The sequence below is a fragment of the Pleurodeles waltl genome, chromosome 7, assembly GCF_031143425.1.
Source record: "Pleurodeles waltl isolate 20211129_DDA chromosome 7, aPleWal1.hap1.20221129, whole genome shotgun sequence".
NCBI classification, from domain to species: domain Eukaryota; kingdom Metazoa; phylum Chordata; class Amphibia; order Caudata; family Salamandridae; genus Pleurodeles; species Pleurodeles waltl.
Genome location: NC_090446.1, coordinates 1,110,261,312 through 1,110,282,268, shown reverse-complemented (window position 1 = coordinate 1,110,282,268; position 20,957 = coordinate 1,110,261,312). Strand labels below are relative to the sequence as shown.

General features: G+C 44.3%; 1 protein-coding gene across 5 annotated transcripts in view; it reads left to right on the top strand.

Moving 5' to 3' along the window:
• The window catches only part of SPATA20 (spermatogenesis associated 20), a 1,104,606-nt gene that overhangs the window by 514 nt on the left and 1,083,135 nt on the right, over positions 1 to 20,957 (top strand). The window lies entirely within an intron of this gene.

Sequence of the window (20,957 nt, the reverse complement as noted above, 5' to 3'; positions counted from 1 at the left end):
TGTTCTGTTGGCCTTTCACTACCTGTATCTGCATGTAATCTATAATACACAAATCTTAATGAAAAATATGTGCAAAGTAAACTACTCTACGGGAAATTCATTGTTCTGATAAGTAAGTTCAGTTTGTTTGCGATCACTTCAGACGTCTGTGTGTGCAACGACAAGGTCACTGACATGAATCGCTCATTGATGCACAGGGGCATAGTGATGCGTTATTATAGTTTTATAAGGTGCCAGACTGACGGCCACCACTGTAAATATGTAAGCTTAATAAGCATTGTAAAGCCAATAGGTCGCTTCTTTATGACCTATTGTCTTTGCCAATGGTTTCTAGACATGCTGCTCACCTCTCTGTTGCTGTGCAGCCAGGATAAACAAAACCTAAAGTCTTTGACATAAAGTCTGTCCGGACCACGCATGCATGGGCCTTTAAAGTGATACAGATGCTTCTTTAGGTCGAGCTCGCGAGTGTTTTTCGACCTCTTGTAAGTATTATGTGGGCTTTTAACCCCACCCATTTCACACCCCTCACTTTCACTCGTTTTGTGGGCTTGCCTTTCAAAAATCTCTTAATGTCATTGGTAAATGACTTACATTTGTCCCACCTTGGGGCGGTTTTGTTACTGCCTTGCAGACTGACCCTGTTACATGGATTATCGCACGATTGCCGATGTACTTCAACGTGGGCAGACTGTTTGTTTTTTTCTTTTGTCTCTCTCCTTCATGCTCCAATGCGGCCATGGTGCTCACAGTGCAGAACAGTGCGAACTCCATCAGTGGTATTGAAGCGCTGGTCACACTGTTACCTAATCAGAGTAATTTATTTTGCCTCTCCCCTTCACACTCCATAATTTTTACAAAAATACTTGTAATTGCTAAATGCTTTCCACTAAAAAATACAGAAATCCTCAAAGTGGCTCTCCCAACACAGCAGTAGAGCTGATACTACAATATTCATTGAACTCTGGTAAACTCGCCCATAATGCTTTGCAGGGAATTACTTTTAGAAAACATTTCTGCTCATAACTCGGTTTACATAATCTCTGGGTCCCCTCTCTAAGTTAGTCGGGACCCAAAAATAATAACACATCCTACCATTCAGTGTATTTTTAAGCATTCTCATGACTGGAACATTTGTTTTACAGCTGAGAGTAGTTTGTGCTTTAAGGGCCTTGTTTGGAACGTGATTGCAGTAGGCCTGTTAGCTCAGAAAATATGCAAGGTACTATGCCACCAAGGGGCTAAATATATGGTTACACTGCACCACTTTTTGCCATTCTCTTTTCATGTGGTTATGCCCTCGACGGCTTAATTGTATGGTTACATGACCATGTTTCTTACAATTGCTGTTTTCATTGTGGTGTCCTCTAGGGGCCATTCTGAGTATTATAGTGTAATGTCAAAAGTTTATTCCTGATAAAGCTTTTTGTTGGGTTTACATTATAATTGCATATGTTTTATTAATCTAACCTTATTGCAAATATGACCATTGTTAAAAATGGGGTCTCCAGTTGGCAGAGGTATACATCCTTGTCCAAGAAGGCACCACAATCCTAGTCAGGGTAAGTCGCACACAATCCAAATTATCCTATGCCCACCCTCTGGTAGATTGGCACGGAGCAGTCAGGCTTAATTTAGAAGGCGATGTGTAAAGTACTTGTGCAATAAATCATGCAATAACACAGTGAGAACACCACAAACAGACACCACAAGATTTGATAATCACAAGTTGAAATATCACTTTTGTAATGATAATAAGAGTCTTTAGTTCTTAAAAGCAACAATTGTCTCTTTCAAGGACAAAGTACCTGGTTTGCATCAAAATTACACGCACGAGGACCACAGAGGAGGAGATGCGTAGAAAAAGGTAGGTGTGCGTCGGATTCACGGGTGCACAAAGAGGATGCTTTGATTCTTTGCCACGCAGCAAGGGCTTTGCGTCGAATTCCTGCGAGCAGACTTGAATCCTCTTTGCGATGCAGAATCTTTTGACACCCAGGTACGATGCATGGAAATCGTGGGCGTGCAGGGCGAAGTCACAGACTGTTTTTTGATCCAATGGGCGATGCGTCGAAATTCCTGTCGCATGGCAGGCACTGCATCGATTCCTTTTGCAGGAAGTCGGGCTGCGTCGTTCTGGCTCAGCAATGCATCTTTCCAGTGGGTTGTGCGTTGAAGTGCCGGTCGCAACGCTGGCGTTGCGTCGATCTTCACTTTGGGAGCTGAGCTGCGTCGTTCCGGTTCGGCAATGTGGTGATTTTCTCACAGTTGGACAGGCTGTGTGTCGATTTTCACCGCATAAGGAGTTTCTTTGCAGAGATGAAGTTTTTTTGGCCCTGAGACTTCAGGAAACAGGAGGCAAGCTCAATCCAAGCCTGAGACATGGTTAAGGGACTACTTATGTGGGTGGCACAACCAGTGCTGCAGAGTGTAGGAGGCTAGCCTGGCTTATAGTGGGTACCTTGTGGTACTTACACCTTGTGCCAGGTCCAGTTATCCCTTATTAGTAGAATAGAGGTGTTTCTAGCAGCTTAGGCTGTTAGAGGTAGCTATGGCAAAGCAGCTTAGGCTGAACTAGGAGACATGCAAAGCTCCTACTATACCACTTATATCATATAGCACAATATCATAGTAAAACACAATACTCAGAGTTACTAAAAATAAAGGTACTTTATTTTAGTGACAATATGTCAAATGTATCTCAGAGAATACCCTCACTTAGGAGGTAAGTAATATACACAAATTATATGTACACAAACCCAAAACAGGTAAGTAACAGTAAGAAAATGAGTGCAAACAATGTAGAATCACAATAGAATGCAATAGGTAGACATAGGTCTAGGGGCAACACGAACCATATACTCCAAAAGTGGAATGCGAATCACGATGGACCCCAGACCTGTGGGAGGTTGTAGAGGGTTGCTGGGACTGTGAGAAACAGTAAGGGTGTCCAAAATACCCCACCCCAAAACCCTGAAAAGTAGGAGTAAAGTTACCTTATTACCCCAGAAAGACAGTATAGTCGTGGTAGGGGATTCTGCAAGAACCACCACTGCTACCAAAGCACTGAAGACGGATTCCTGGACCTGAGGACCTGTAAAAGAAGGGGACCAAGTCCAAGAGTCACGCAAGTGTCCGGGGGGGCAGACGCCCACTACACCCCGGATGAAGCTGCAAGAGTCGCGGTTGAGGATTTTGGGTGCTGCTGGGGACCAGGAAGGACCAGGATGTCGCCCCTTGGAGGAGGAGACAGAGTGGGCGCTCAGCAACTCAGAGAGCCCCCACAGAAACAGGCAGCACCCGCAGAAGTAGCTGAACAGGCACTTAGAAGATCTGAGGACAGCGGTCGACTCTGAGTCACAAAGGCAGTCCCACAACATCGGAGTCCAACTCAGCGAGTTGGGCAATGCAGGACAGAGTGCTGGGGACACAGGCTAGGCTGTGCACAAAGGAATCCTTGGAGGAGTGCACAGAAGCCGGAGCAGCTGCAAATCACGCAGTATACAGGTTTGCTGTCTGGCGTGGGGAGGCAAAGACTTACCTTCACCAACTTTAGACAGAAGGGCCACTGGACTGTGGGAGATACTTGGACCCTGCTCCTGTGTTCCAGGGACCACGCTCTTCAGGATGAGATGGGACCCAGAGGACCGGTGATGCAGAAGATTGGTGCCTGCGTTGGCAGGGGGAAGATTCCATCGACCCACAGGAGATTTCTTCTTGGCTTCCAGTGTAGGGTGAAGGCAGACAGCCCTCAGAGCATGAAAGAAGAGTGGCCAGGGCACACCAATAGCATGAATCCTGATCCTGATAATGTTCAAGAATAAATAGAAAGTTTGTTCTTGGAAGATGATGTGTAGATATTTATTATAAGTGCAGGTCGAAAGTAGAAATCTCATTCAAAAGACTGCGTTGTACAAAATGACCATGTGTCCAGAGCAGCCAGATGGTGATAAATGGTCAAAGTTACAATAGGATGTTCGAATGTAACAATAAATCGATACAGCAAAACAGCCAACACGTGTTTCGTCTTCAAGACTTTGTCAAGGCTGTGGAAACATAGATGAAAAATACATACATGTTGGTATAGTATAATTGCGCAAGGTGACTTCACGTCTAAAATTCTTTGTACAGAGGTAAAGAGAACAATACGAGCGAAGGTGCAATCGAATTGTGTGAATTAAGTGCAGGGATGCGTATAGTTAATGTGACGACCAGAATGTAGTGTGAATGCCTCAATAGGTCTTATAGGTGACTAATTGAATCACGTTCCAGAAGAAAAAGGCAAACAAGTCAGTCTAGAGTGGAATAAAACGGCAACATCATGCGAGGTGAGATTGTCATAAATGTGTCTACACAGTGTGATACAGTACATGTGCTTTAAAATGTTTAGAAAACATTGAATCTTAGTGGTGAAGAAACGAGGGGGGATGCAAAGTGTGTTGTGATGTGGATAGAAGATCTATAAATAGTGTGAAGAAAAAAGAGTAAAGAAAGAAGTAATTTGAAAGGGGGTAAGGTACCTTCAGATGTATATAAAACATTATATGTAAACACGAAAGGTACATAGATCAAGCTGCTGGTAGTCATGAGTCCTTGGGAGAAATCAAATAGTATAGGCAAATGATGGCCATGATAAGCCTGGGGTATAAAACAACAAAAAATACAATTTAATGTAAAGCAGGTGTTATGCAGAAAGCTACTTGATTTTAAAGCTACATACGGAGTAAATAATCTGGTATGCCAAGTTCTATATTGTCTCTGGAGCGTTGCCCCGTCACTAGCTTTTCCAAGGTTGCTGTGATTTTACATGTGTAATATTCTTTTCACTTTCTAGAAAAACTCGAAAAGTGAAGATGGAGCCTATCAAATTAGAAAGGTTTTCTCACAACGCAATTAAAACTTCTAAAGGAACGTTTTACTTAGTCTTTTTATGCCATGCCCAATAATGTCACTTTAACCGCTTATAAAAACCAAAATCTCGATCAGAAAAAATGTCATTCTAAAACTAGAGAACGTTTTATCACTTAGGGGGTTATTCTAACTTTGGAGGAGGTGTTAATCCGTCCCAAAAGTGACGGAAAAGTGACGGATTTACCACCAGCCGTATTACGAGTCCATTATATCCTGTGGAACTCGTAATACGGCTGGTGGTATATCCCTCACTTTACCGTCACTTTTGGGACGGATTAACACTCCTCCAAAGTTAGAATAACCCCCTTAGTCTCTGTCTGTGGTATAACTTTACTTCATGCCATGTTAAGACACACAATCAGAGCATGCTGCGCACTACCAGACTTCTATAGAAATTGAAAGGCTATTCTGGTGGCAGGTGTTAGGGCTAGCCTGGCACCCAACACCATATTGTTGAAATTTTATGACTTCGCTCGGATTTCACTATTGACATACGCTTTGCAGATGTGCAAGCATTCTCTGGCATCCGCCACCTTCTTCGCCTGACTAGCACTCTGAGCATGCACCACCAGGAAACAGTTGAGAAAGCCGGCAGGATGAGGTGCTACAGTGTTGCTGATAGTCGTCTTGCTACTTTGTTGCGGTTTTGCAGGCGTCCTGGAGCAGTCAGCGGTCGATCCTTGGCAGAAGTCGAAGAGGGAAGTGCAGAGGAACTCTGATGAGCTCTTGCATTCGTTATCTGAGGAATAGCCCAGAGGAGAGACCCTAAATAGCCCAAAAAGGAGGTTTGGCTACTGAGAAAGGTAAGCACCTATCAGGAGGGGTCGCTGACGTCACCTGCTGTCACTGGCCACTCAGAGCTGTCCATTGTGCCCTAACACCTCTGAATCCAAGATGGCAGAGGTCTGGGACACAGTGGAGGAGCTCTGGGCACCTTCCCTGGGAGGTGCAGGTCAGGGGAGTGGTCACTACCCTTTCCTTTGTCCAGTTTCGCACCAGAGCAGGGCTGGGGGATCCCTGAACCGGTGTAGACTGGCTTATGCAGAGATGGGCACCATCTGTGCCCATCAAAGCATTTCCAGAGGCTGGGTGAGGCTACTCGTCCCCAGCCCTTCACACCTATTTCCAAAGGGAGAGGGTGTAACACCCTCTCTCAGAGGAAATCCTTTGTTCTGCCTTCTTGGGACTGGGCTGCCAAGGCTCCAGGGGGGCAGAAACCTGTCTGAGGGGTTGGCAGCAGCTGCAGTGGAGACCCCAGAAAGGCAGTTTGGCAGTACCCGGGTTCTGTGCTAGAGACCCGGAGATGCATAGAATTGTCCATCCAATACCAGAATGGTATTGGGGTGACAATTCCATGATTCTAGACATGTTACATGGCCATGTTCGGAGTTACCATTGTGACGCTACATATAGGTAGTGACCTATATGTAGTGCACACGTGTAATGGTGTCCCCGCACTCGCAAAGTCCGGGGAATTTGCCCTGAACAATGTGGGGGCACCTTGGCTAGTGCCAGGGTGCCCACACACTAAGTAACTTGGCACCTAACCTTCACCAAGTGAGGGTTAGACATATAGGTGACTTATAAGTTACTTATGTGCAGTGAAAATGGCTCTGAAATAACGTGGACGTTATTTCACTCAGGCTGCATTGGCAGTCCTGTGTAAGAATTGTCTGAGCTCCCTATGGGTGGGAAATGAAATGCTGCAGCCCATAAGGATCTCCTGGAACCCCAGTACCCTGGGTACCTAGGTACCATATACAAGGGAATTATAAGTTCCAGTGTGCCAATGAGAATTGGTAAAACTAGTCACTAGCCTGCAGTGACAATTTTAAAGCAGAGAGAGAGCATAAACACTGAGGTTCTGGTTAGCAGAGCCTCAGTGATAGTTAGGCACCACACAGGGAACACATACAGGCCACAAACCTATGAGCACTGGGGTCCTGGCTAGCAAGATCCCAGTGACACATATCAAACATACTGACAACATAGGGTTTTCACTATGAGCACTGGCCCCTGGCTAGCAGGATTCCAGTGAGACAGTAAAACCACCCTGACATATACTCACAAACAGGCCAAAAGTGGGGGTAACAAGGCTAGAAAAAGGCTACCTTCCTACACAGACCCACTAGTAGCATTCAATCTAAAGACCCTGGGCACCGGTAGTGCACTTTACTAGGGACTTAAAAGTAGATCAAATATGCCAATTGAGCAACAACTATATTTTAAAGGAGAGAGCATATGCAATTTAGCATTGGTTAGCAGTGGTAAAGTGCGCAGAGTCCTAAAACAAACAAAAAAAGTGGAGGGAGGCAGGCAAAAAGTTGGGGGTGACCCTGCAGATAAGGACATTTCCAACAACCATGGTTCAGGCCAACTTAACATCTTTATTACACTATGACTGTTTGAACACTCTTGATATGTTTGGGTGACCCTTCTAGTTTATTTCTCTTGTTACTCTTCCATGGCTGTTTTGTGTCTTTTGTTTGGGGGGGGATTGTGTTAGCCAGCCAGTATCTCTGATGGTGGGGTTGTGAAAGTGGTATTCTATTGGAATTAGCAGGCAGATTTAAATTAGGATGCTAAATGGCAACATTTTCATTTTTGGCTGCAGATAGAGGAAGAAGGTAAATGGAAGTGCTTTAGTTATATGCAGGGCCACTGGAATTAGGTTGCAGGGAAATACCAAATTATGACGCAGGGTTGGCCAATTTATATGGTAAGATAAGTCCAGTTACGAGTTTACAACGCAAACAGCTCTAGCTCAAGCAAATGCAAGACCTATTGCATTGCAAATGCTTGTTTTGATTTTAGTTACTAATCCGAGTTTGATCAGTAAATACATAAAAAAGAATCACAAAAGCCGTGAGGGGGAATGGAAGCAACAGAGGGTGGGTAGGCATCAGTAAACAGTGTCGGGATAGAGAAGCAACTTGGAGTATGGAAAAAAGCAACACAGAGAGCACAGGTGGGGGGAAAGAACAAGGTGGAAAGAGAAGGATTACGCATGTGGAGAGAGGATGTGGTGCAGCGGCCAGAGCTGCCGTCCTGGAGCTGGGGAACCAGGTTTGAGCCTCTGCTCAACATCCTGTGATTCTGAGCAAATCACTTAATCTTCCTGCACCTACCGAAAATTAATTTGTCCTTTTGAAACGTAACTGGTGCTCATGTAAAGTGCTCCAATACCTTTGGGCCGAGTTTGCGCTATCTGAAACTGAAAAAAAAAAACATGGAGGGGTGGAATTGAGATGAGCACATTGGTCAGCGCAGCAGAGAACGGGGGTAGGGAGAAGCATACGGAGAGCAACACTAGAGTAGGGGGAGAAGAGCACAAGGGAGACAGCTCAAAAACATGCACTCTCATGGATGCCTAATGCAAAAGAATAAAGGCAGTGCTCGATTAACAAACAATGGAAGCAGAGACACCACCCAGTCATAAAGATGGTAAAGAGGCAATGCTCCATAGGCGGCACAAACACAAGGTTGACAAGCTAAGTAACGAATAGGAAGCAGGCAAAGGAGAGTGAAAGTAAAGCCAACCACTTGCTAGCAATAGGCAGGCTCCAAACCCTTCTGTGGTCTTGATAAGCTACATTTGCCTAGCAACAGACAGCGGATGTGCTGTCTGTTAGGCTCGACCTAAAATGATTAGATAACAGTGCAAGACAGGCTGCACCCAGTATAAAATAGGCTCCTACAAAATGTGCAGATAGATTGTCTTTAAGTACTTACAATGCTTTTAAAAAGTATATTTTTAGTAATATGCAATCATATTGTATCTACTGTAAACCTTTATAGGTATGACTTTAGGTAGTACATTTTGAATTTACTAAAATCATGTGCTTGCTTTAAGTATTTTGCAGTTTACTCTGGGAGACGAAGTGCTATAAAAGTAACGTCTGAACTGCTTTTTTGTGTCTGTATCTTGGATACTTCCTTGTCATTGTGGTAGTAAAGGTGGAGATCTTTGTTTTCTGTTACTCGTTCACTCGTGCTAGCCAAATGGTTTTATCTTATGAGTCTTACATTTTATGATGTGATTAAATTGGTTTTCTAACTGGCATGGGGTTGTTATCACAAATGCACTATTAAATCTTATAACACACAATCTAATCTTATATTTCAGTTGATTGTGATCCACCCATGCTGATTTAATCTCCACAGTACAGAGAGCGTTTTATTTGTGGAACTGCAGAAGATCTTCATTGTTGGAGTACTTGTGTCGGAGCTACTGTTATATCTTGTGCTGTAGATCTTGTGCTTAATGGCAGCCATCTCAAACACTACTCTTTTCATTGTCCCACTTTTTTATTCTGTTTATTAAGTTTCAAACAATGCAAGAATGACCAGTACACAACAATCACAGTTCACACTAGATATATTGCTTCATAGTCAGTTGCACAATCAATATTAACCATTCTGTTCCATTCATTGCGTTTAACAGGGAAAAGGGAACGAGGAGTAAGGGGTAGTGATCACTAAGCAAGTCGCATAGAGAAACCTCTGCAATCAGAATAGTATGACAAACGAGCTTGTATTGTCCAACAGTTAGCACTTGACACTGGCCATGTGTAGGAGCTCCAGGGGGTTAAAGCTGCCCCTCATCTCTGGATTCTACTTGCACAGTTACCACATCATCATGCCCATTCTCTGCCTTGCCCAGCCAGGCATTAAGATACAACTCAAGTCGGGTCCAGATATCTCTAGGGCGAGGATGTATTGGCTTTAGCTCCCAAAAAGCACTCCGCTGCTCCTGACAGTAAGCTGCATCCGTGAGCCAGTCAGCTGCACGCAGCAGCATGCCCCAGCCCCATCTCATCCCTGCCCTGCCCTGCACTTAGCAAGTAATAGAACAGCCTCAATGCAAATGTACTTGTTTGAGTGATCATGATGTAATTTAATGATGTGGTCGTTCTCTCAAGGTCTACTGAGCATATGGGCTAGAATCTTGCCAACCATGTTTCCCTTCCTGTAGCCTCCCTGCCAAGGTAGTGAGTCTCTGTCTGCGCAGCCTCCTCGTATTCCATCAGTTTGCCCCAATTGGACGCTATTGTGGACGCGCTGCAGTCTGCAAAATATTTGAGTTCTAACTCTGATCTCTTTTTCTAAATGTGCCAGCTCGCCACACAGTGCACACAACACTCCAGCCTGCTTAGCCATACATGCACCCCTTATGACAACTCTATAGGCCTCCCAAATGCCCACTGCTAACCTAATTTCTTCTCTGAACACCAGGTCCTGTAAGGCTCCAGCAAGGAGCCTCGAAGGAAATGCACGTAAGGGACTGCCTGGGAGGGATAATTCCAGCAGGACTGGAGTGTGGTTGGACAACGTCTGGGCGTCAACATCGCACAACGCTAAACACCAGTCAATACGTGACCATGTTAGGTGCGCCGCCTCTTTGCATGTATCCTCCATGTTGCTAGAGTGTTGAGAGCGCCAAGAAAGTCCTCCGTAAGCAGTCTCCGCTGAGCATTCACGCAAGGCTGTGGCATCTTGAGTCACTGGATCTGTGCACCTTGACGAGTGGGGTGGGGGGGGTCAAGAACTACATTAAAATCCCCCCACAGTCGTGCCGGTCCCCAACATGCCTGCAAGTCGCCATACCTCAGCTACATTAGGACGGTAGGCCAAGAAGCTTGATTGAGTGGTCCTGTAATATGCCAGAGAGCAAGACATACTGACCCTGCAGGTCACGTATGAACCATCACATGCACCACAGCAGGCTCTTTCTGATAACTATAGCCACTCCTCGAGCATAGCTAGAATAGTACGCCACATGTCGTTCTCCCACCCAACCTGCCTGCAACTATGCCTAGGTTCCCTCCATGAGATGCAGTTCTTGCAAGAAGCAGATGTCACTGGAGTGTCTCTGCAAGTAAGCAAAGACCTGCCACGCCTTGCATCGATCATTGATGCCCCTGACATTCCAGGTTAAGGCTTTAACTGACTGCATAAGGAATCAGGAGTTGAAGTGTGGAGCCTCTATCAGCTACATTCCCCCTCCTCCCACTTAGGTCCCCAGTCAGACCAAATTCAGAAAACCCACCCTACTTGCAACACTCAATAGTAATCTGAGCAATCTTTCCAGGGTCTCGTCCCGTGAGGGCGAACTAGAGGTCCGGTTCTCAACACAGCCAGAGGGAATCGGTGCCAAGGAGGCCAGGGTTCATCCATGTGGCTTCATCAGGACTTTCATAAGAACATTACCACCACCGGTTCCATCTCCAGCATTCCAGACAGAGACAGCAGACTTAACATATTCCCGGTCTGTCGCCTACCATTCTACATTAACTGGATGGGTCATGCGTCCCTAAGGTGGTGAGCCCAGAAAGGGGACACATAGTTAGCAGTCGGGCTGTCACTGTGGAGTTGGGTCAGATTAAAAACAAATAGCAACCCCCTGCACACCATAAGAGCATAACTGCTAGCAGAACATTAAAAGGCTAATCATTGTCGCTGAAATGTTCTGAGACCGCCCGAGGGCCGACAGTTGCAATCCTACGCCTTCATCATGGTAGGCTTAGCAAGCTTGCCTGCCTCCTTTGGGTCAGTGAAGAAGTGAGTTTTCCCCTTGCTGTTTGCCAGGGGTAGCGTAGGGAGTATTTAGGTCAGTGCACTGAAGGGTACGCTTGACCGGTAGGAAGTCTCTTATGGCGTCTTGCACCACCATGGTGAAGTCTGGGAAGATGGACAGCTCATTCCCCTTATACTGCAGTGGTCGCCGTTCTCTCGCAAGACACAGGGCCGTGTCTTAATCTCTATAATTCGGTAAGCGGGAAATTATGAGCTGTGTCGGAATCCTAGGGACCTGTGGGACCTCTCCACTGTGAGCATAGCAGAGAGAACTTCACCAAAGAGTGTACGAAGTATGTCCTCCACATAGTCCTCCATTCTGCCCATCTCTGTTGACTCCGGCACCCCAAGAATTTGCAAGTTGTTCCGCCTAGAGCAGGCCTCCAGGTCCTTATTTTTATTTCAGCTAACTTCCAGCACCTTCTCCATGCGCAGGAGTTGCTTTCTGGCAGTGGAGTGCCCATCCTGTACATTGAAAGTGCGCCAAACTAACTGGTCTATGTGATCGTTTGTTTGTTCACCTTTTTTTTGGTAATTATATCTAGCTTCGGGGTTGGACCTTCGCCACCGGTCTGAGCCTGGTGTGAATCTTCAGATGATGGTTCCATTGTTGGCTTCTGCCTAAAGTTCTCAAAAGAGAGTTTAGATTGTTTTACATCGCTTTTCGAATGTCAGGGTTCCTCCACTCTTTACTAGCTTAGGTGGGGGGGACAAGGGCAGTCTCACACTCCTCACGCTGGATTTCAATGTAAACCAGCCACTCCGCTGGGGCACGTGCCAGTTGCTGCAGCACTGCCATAACACTAGATGTAACTCAGTGTTCCAATGTGTAGATCCCGCCACACCCTGGCGCACTCCAGGGGGCACGAGAGGTAAATTCACTACATAGGATCAACAATAAGTAGTAGTCTCCTCAGTCAGGGTCTGTACACTAGTTGTTGCATGTGTGGTGATGTCAGCAAGGCGCAAAAAGCGAGCCAGTCTAAAAGCATCCCTCTACACCCCTGCTGTGTTTCTCAGGGGGGCAACAGCAGGTCTATATATGAGGAGTGATAGGCAATCTTCCACACCCTCTTCCAGCAGGTTCCGGATGGGGAGCTAAACAGTGCAGCCCAGAGAAGCGTAAAGGTCCATACATATAAACAAATCACCAGTTCAGTAGACAATTAGGCCAGTCTTCAGTTGAGGCCCAGGGCCATGCAAAATACAGAGTTCATTCCTTGCGGCCTCCCCACTTCAAGACCACCTCAGTGCTTCTAAATGGTCGTGTTCCACCTTCAAGGTTCAGCCATGGGCTCCGTGCCCTTAGTAGATCACGGCTCTGCCAATAATGTATGTGCTGAGGGGCTGGTCACCCCACTTCCCTGATTCGCCAGGGCGATTCCTGGAACCATCTGCACTTCCCCCATAGCCCGGGGGGCCGCACCCAGCCAGAAAGTCCGGAGCAGTGCGGAGGTGTGCACAGGCATGGGCCAGCAGCTGCAGCACGTCGTTGGCCGCCTTGTAACCCCTCCACACTCACCAGTCATGGCGGGGCAACCACTCACTCCTCAGACTCTGGCCCAAGGGGCAAGGCAGACTCCACACGCCATCTGGGTCTGCTACAGCTGCCAGTGCATGCCCTAGGCCGCCAGCAGAACAGGCCTGGGCAGCGCAAAACAGACAGGGATCCACAAAGACTTTCCCGGCATGGCCGCTTCTCAGTAACGGTAATCCCAGCTGACCCTGCTGGCAAGTCGCAGCTGCCTAGCTGCTCAGGCGCTTTCACTAGATGGGCCCAATCGGCTCCACAGCTCCCAGTTCCAGCGGGGGAGCGAAAGCAGGCAGCCTTTCACTGGCAGAGTCAGTCACGGCCGAATGCACAAGGCCTAGCACAGTCCGCAGTCTTCCACAGCAAATATCTTCTTGCATGCCCCCAGTCCAGAAAAAGAGGCAGCTACCCCATGCAGCCAGTCTTTAGAATCACAGGGCTTGCCCGGGAGGCATTGATGCCCCCTGAATGTGCGGATAAATGTTGGATTATTTGCTCCAGTCAGCAGAGTCTCACAGTTTGTTGGCCATCTTGGGTCTAGGCTCTCTAGCACCCGTTGTCGGTTGTCACACTTCATGGTATATGAAAGAACTGTCCATTGGAAAATATTTGTAAGTGTGCAAATGGGTCTTAAATCTGTGCCCAAAAGTTATAATCTAAAACAAACATTCTTTGATATTTCACAGAAAAACATTTCTTCTGTTACCATACTTACAAAAAATCTACTGAGAAGAATGATGACAGGAGTGTCACATAATTTTAGCTTCTAGAATAAAAATCTTTTAATTCTAGATCAGAAGGTTTTGAACAAACGGGATCATTTCAATTTGGAAACCTTACAGATATTCAGATCCACTTCTTCGTGTGTTGTAGCTCTGGCTTGACAGTACAAGTATCAGTGGATGTATCTTTACTATTTCTATATATCATGGGCTTTGGCTCTGCCCAGTGGAGTATCTTTTTTCTCTCTTTCTCTCGTCCCCCCCCCCTCTCTCTCTCTCTCTCTCGCTCTCTCTCTCTTACACTAAATCAAATAATCTTATATCAGTGCGTAATAAACTGCTATAATAAAGTACACTAGTTTAACAAAATACTATCTGAAAACAAATCCGGAAAGCTTTTAAACTTCATCACAGAGATCATTAAAAATTGCCCCTCCATCGATTTCCTGTTCCATACAGATATTTTAAGAAAGCAGCAAACACTAAAACAGATGTCGGGGCTACCTAACTTCTGTTGGTACATAAGAGCCTTCTTACACTTTGTAAAAGCAAATGATTTCAGAATATGCTTAAGACAGAGTTGAAAAGAGCAGCCATAAAATTTACAGAAAAATATAAAATGCAATAAAGATTGCTCTGTCGACACATCACAGGGACACATCACAGGGGTACGGAGAAAGGTTACTGTCCATTGCATTCGCCCGATCAGAAAAGCACAACAGGAGCCACACAGTTCCTGTACTAAAACTAAAAAGTAGGGTCCTCTACGAGGAGTGGCTATAGTTATCAGAAAGGGCCTGGTGTGGATCCTCCAGCCATAGGTACAATGCCATATGTCCTGTGGCTAGTGTGATAAAATAGTTGCACACAGAGTTCTTATTAAAAACCTCCTCCAGTCTGCGGGACAAACTAAACTCTGCATAAAGAGACATTGCCTGCCTGTCGTGTTTGCTTAAAGTATCCAGGGCGGTAAACATCTCAGGAAGACCAGTGTCAGTGAAGAACTTTTTAACGTAATTCAGCCAGGGGATGGAAAGATCTTTGTCCAGACTAAGACAATTCTACAATAAATTATTTGTTGAAGCACGCTTCAGAGTTTGACCATGTGCTTACCCAGAGCAGGAGAGGGACCAATTAAATTCTGTTATGGGCATATCCAAGGTTAAGTTTGGAGTGTAAAATAAAGTGGGGCTGGTGGAATATTAAGTAACCGCCTTAAAATTCTGTTTTCCTCCGACTGTATGGGAGAGACATTATGGCACCCCCCAAATACCCGCTCCATAAGTAGCTGTAGAGACACACTGAAGAGTGAAGATATTAATGTAGGGGCAAATAGTACCCCTGCTTTCCCTCTGAACAAGATTATATAGGGACCCCGCCACCCTCCTCAGTGTCGTACTTGATGACTTCACTGGGGTTTGCCAAGTATTAGAAGAATCAAAAGTAACACCCAAATAACAACTTCTGTACTAAGTACAGGGAATAGTCTAACAGCTTTAAGGACGACAGATTTTTTCTTCCTGGTCCGCAGGCCATTATTTGTCATTTCGTATAGTTAGTTACCATAACTAAATTGCCATTAAAGAGACAGAAGATTCTACCAGAATGCGAAGGACCTATTAAAACGGCTTAGCCGGCATATAATAATGCAGGAAAAAATTTATTATTAATTTTCGGTGCATCCTTGGTAAACAGGAACAAGTGGGTGCTTAATTCATTTATATAAATAATAAAAAGCAGAGGTGCATGGAGTGACTACAGAAAATTAACCAACGGATCTTCTACCCCCCAAATTTATGAGAGTCAACCACAGCTTGGCCCTTTTCACGCAGTCAAATGCAGAAGAAAGGTCCATGAAGGCCAGTTACATTGGGCAGGGCCTGGCAATGGTATTTTTGCTCACAATTAAGGGCAGGTTCAGGCACTTCTCCAATGTACTTAGCCCCGAACGAAAACCATACTGGCAGTGGGACAACATTTTATTGTCACTAACTGAAGACTGCAGATAGTTAAATATAACCCTCGCGGAAATTTTCACTGAACTATCAAATTAGCAATATCGACCTGTAACATTTGGGAGTCCCTCCATCTTCCTTTTTAAATATTGGAACAATTCTAGAGAGGACCCAAGAATTCGGGAACCTGGTACGCTGGGAATTGTTGAATACATTAGTGAGCTGGGGCCCCAAAAGCTCTGGGTTACGTTTATGTAAGCCAGAGCCATCAGTTCCGGAGCTTTACCACTAGAACTCTGCTTAATCGCTCCCTCCACTTCCTGTAGTGAGATCTGGAGGATGGAGTTTACTAGTTGTACATGCAGCCTTTAATTACACACATTATCTCTGGGCAGATTTAAAATCCTTAACCCACTCCTGGCCAGAAATATTAGGCTCTAAGGGCCAGATGTAGCAAAGGTTTTTACCCATTCTGTGTCTATGGGAAAAAGTGTTCGTACATATGGCCCTTAGTACCATTTCGCTGCCTACGGTTTACTTGAGCAATGAATGTGGGGCTATTTTTACAGCTCAAAAGTACAGAATATCACAACATATTTGTTTTTTATTTTGTAGATGCTGTGTATATTTAAAGCAATTGTTTGTGTTTTTTGCACTTCAGCAGGTTTTCAGGTTGAGTGCACAAGCGCTCTGAAGTGATGTAATATATACATGGGCTTTTAACCACACCCACTGCACGCACATCACTATCACTCGTTTATGGGCTTGCTTTCAAAAATCCTTTATCATTATTGGTAAATGCTTTACGTTTGTTCCTCTTTGGGGCAGTTTTGTTACTGCCTTGGCCATCAACCCTGTTACATGGATAATTGTATGTCCGATACATTTGACTGCGAGTGAACTTCTTTTTCTCTTTGTGTCTCGCCCTCGTACTCATGGCAGCTGTGGTGCTTTGAATTGGCTTGCTTGTGTCAACTGCTTTACTTTTCATTCTCAACTTATGTGGCAAGAAAAGTCCAGTTATGAATTTATAATGCAATTTATCTCTAACTCGAGCAAACGGGAGACCCATTGCATTGCAAATACTTGTCTAATATTTTAGTCCGGATTCGATGCATGCAAGACCTGTTGGCTCTGATATTTTTTTTTAATTGGGGCTGTAGATTGGCACATCCTTTCTTTGCTTCCTTTTAGACAAGGACCAGATCAATTACCAAAGCCTTGCCTTCGATTTAAAAGCTGCACAAGGAGTCAGTTTAAGATATTGTCTGTTTTAGTAACCCTTCCAAGATCACCATTTCCTTGATGGTGAATTGTTCTATCACAAGCACCACAGGGCCTCCTAATTATACAATTACTCTTCTTTGCAATGCTGTAATTCTAAACACACTAGTGTCCTAGCTGAGGGCGATAGTAAATATGTCGTTTTTGTGCTTATATTTCTGCTCCTCATCAAAGAAAAAGACTAAAGTTTTCTTTTTCTGTTTCCCAGGATCCTTTCCCTTGGTCTTGACAGTATATAACATCCAAGTGTTTCCTCATTATGTAATATTAAGTGCTTGCCACTATATGAGGCTGTAATAGGAGGGCCTCCAGAAGGAATCAATCAAACCACACCTCTCGGGGAGAACGCTGGGATATTTTTTCAAGAGTCATCCCATTCAGCCTAATGGCGTAGTGCATGCTTCAGCAGTAGAGAGCTTACATAGAAAAATTGTTGCCCGGTTTTCAGAGTGAACTGCACAAGCATTAACCTTTTCCAAATATGACATGAACTCTCCTGACACATCATACTTTTTCTACCTGTGTAAATGCGTGGTCAGCCTTATCCTGGCAAGCATTACCTGTAGCCTGTATTACTACCCCAAGTGGGATGAGATCTCCTTTCTGTAAGAAACCTTGAGATTGATGAAATTAAGATATGCACCACGTTCTGCCTGTTGCGCAAAATATGTTAGCCATTTAGATTGAAAAGACGAGCTATCAAAGAACAAAACATGCATGACTTCATGAACAGAAGTTAGTTTCCTTGCTGTGGAATGAAATGTAATATGTCATTTTTAATTTTTTTTTTTTTTTTAAGCTTGGCGATCCAAAACACACAGGGTACTGCATTTATTTTTCTATTGGCGGTTGCAAGACTTCATTTGTTTCCCCTCCCCAACCTATGCTATTTTTGTATTGGTGTCGATTCAATAATGAGCCTGTTAGATACATGGTTGTGCAGTTCAGTTTTTGTAAAAAACAATTACCTCTGTCCACATTTCGGGTTTCAACCCAAATCTTATTTATTTATTCCAGGAACAAGGCTCACCTTTCAAAATCCATTCTGCATCTCTCACTGTCCTGAAGACCTACACATGGACCCATATTTTTTTTCCAGAAAACAGCATGGAGATCTTAAAGAAACATTATAAAACCCATTTTAGTGCTATGTGCCAATCCTACTTGGAAATGTTTTATTTTACATATTTTTAAGCTTCAACATCAGTCACATTCTGTGACATTTTGGCCCCATTATTTTTTTAATTAGATCAATGTAGGCTTGCTTTATACTTTAGTTGACTATGCACCTCTGCTAAAACTAACTTTGTTCTCCTGATGCAGGTCCTTTGTCAGAAACACCTCTGATGAGTCAGGTGTATCTAAAAGTTAACTTGACATGCATTATTGTTGATATTTAATCATACTAAACTAAGAACAAAGAAGCACATTGAAGAATAATTTGCCAAAGACCCATTTTCATATATTGGATCTAAGGGGACAGAAGGGTAAAAATCCTGAAATACTAGCAATAGTAAGAATACCTGTGTTTATGGGTACATATAAAGGATACATGGAGGGTAACTATGTCATATGGTCCTATCTTGCCACCGAGGAGTTCAGGTGGCATCATTAACTATGAAGCTGAAAGCAGAGTGGTTTGTAAATATTTCCTGAGATGGCAATGTAAGACCGTACTATATTATGTCTTATGTTTATTTTGGTGCAGTCAGCATGAAAATGTTTTTTTCCAAAAGGGAATTGTTTTTTAAATAGCAAGTGAAATATCAAATTATACTGTTTTGGTGTCCATAATTAAAAATAAATATTGTTTTACATATAATTTAAAATGAAGGGTTTTTAGAAAAACATGTTACTTTGTTAAAACTGAAGTATACCAAAAAGTTATCAATGGAATGCTTGAATTAATCTCAGTCACTGGTAATTACTCTGGACTGTATCCCATCCCGTCATTATTTTGCACACCATGTCTTCTCAGGTTAGACACAGCCATATGCAAATCGGTCTTAGCCTTGCTACAATAGGAGCAGCACAGCCCAAACTGCCAGGCCTGAAACAGCACACAAGCCACCCAAAACCAGTTTAGACCCTAACAGGCCTCGTCAGTCAGTCATAGATTGGTTCCAGTGGCACTGCCTACACAAGGCCCACGTCTTGGCATGCCTGTCCCATTTAGGACATTGCACTAAAGTATACCTCACTGATGAGACCTAAGTAGGTTGAAAGCAGCCTGGGCTGGCTTGTGGTTCCTACTGAAGGGAATGTCGCCTGGCAGTTGGTGACAGACTGTTACAATGAGGAGCAGGGTCAGTAATGATTGCCCTAAGGCAAGCCTTTGTCAGAAGTCACATGGTTGGTGAAAAAGTATGGACAAGAATGCAGCACTGGGCGATTGTCATTGGCTGAGATTAGTTCAAGCATTCCATCCATCACCTTGTTGTTTCATTTTATATACTAAGTGTGATGGCTATGCCTAAACATGAGTAGTGTGCTTACTATGCCAGATGACTCAAGCTATACCTAACTGATGTGACCCAAGTAGGTCGATACCGGTCTGGTGTTGCTTGTGGTTACATTTGGAGGAGGCGTCGTCTGGCAGTTCAGCACAGACGTTTCTCATGAGAAACTGGGTTGATACTGATTTGCATAAGGTAGGCCTTTGTCTACTATGGCATGGTGGGTGAAAAATGATGGACTGTAGCACCCACTGATTGCCATTGGATGAGATTAAGTCAAGCATTCCACCCATCACCTTGTTGTTGTTGCACTTGCTTTGTTAAAAAGTATCTTCTGTCTCTAGAAGGCAGATTTTTAAAACAGCTGTGTACATGGCACTACTAACTATAGTCTCTGATGATTGCAGTTAGAATGCTTATGTATGGATAAGCTTTCATGAAGAGGAGACAAATTAAACAAATCATAGAGTTAAAACTTATCAGAGTGGTTTGGGGCTGTCATTGTTTAAATACATAAGTCTGATTATGGCCTATTTAGCTGATGGCAGGAAATAGGACTGAAACTAGATTTCCCATTGGTCAAAATCCAGATTTCGCAAGAATTATGTAATGACCACTGAATATAGGTGTTAGACCTGACTACCTTGGTGTGGTTTCTCCTGTCTTTTTGCCTCTGCCTTCTCTATTATTGACTGTGTGATGGATTTCATTTTTGCTGGTTTTGGTACTCTGGGCCCTTTACCACTGCTGATCAGTGCTAAAGTGCAAGTGCTCCCTTTGTAAATTGTGATTATGATTGGTTATCCATCGTTGGCTTATTGATTTACTAGTAAGTCCCTAGTATAGTGCAGCATGTGTGTCCAGGGCCTGTAAATCAAATGCTGCTAGTGGGACTGCAGCACCGATTGTGCCACCCACCTGAGTAGCCCTGTAAATCTGTCTCCGACCTGCCATTGCAGTGTCTGTGTGTCACTGCCAATTCGACCTGACAAGTGGACCCAATTGCCAGACCCAAAACGTCCCTTTTACTACATGTAGGTCACCCCTACTGTAGGCCCAAGGCAGCCCCATGGGCAGGCTGCAGTGTATTTAGAAGGTAGGACATATACTGATGTGTTTTACATGTCCTAATTGTGAAATACTGCCACATTCGGTTTTCACTATTTCAGTGCCTATCTCTCCAATAGGTTAACATTGCAATTGTATCTTCTAAGTGTAGTTTCCCATTGGGAGCAGATAGAGATGCGGAGTTTGGGGTCTCTGAACTCTCAAATTAAAAATACATCTTTTGGTGATACTTGCACCTAAATAGGGCGGTGCCTGTCCTTACACAAAGAAGTCTCCAACACCCTATAGTGTGTCTGGGGCCAGGGCAGGGAGAGGCTGGGTCTTGTACACTACAAAGATTTTCCTTTGACGTTTGCCCATTTGAAAGGTGGAAATGAGTATAAGTATTGGACTGCTGACCCCACAACTTTAAAATACTTCTGGATCAACTTTAGAATACTTCTGGATCAATACT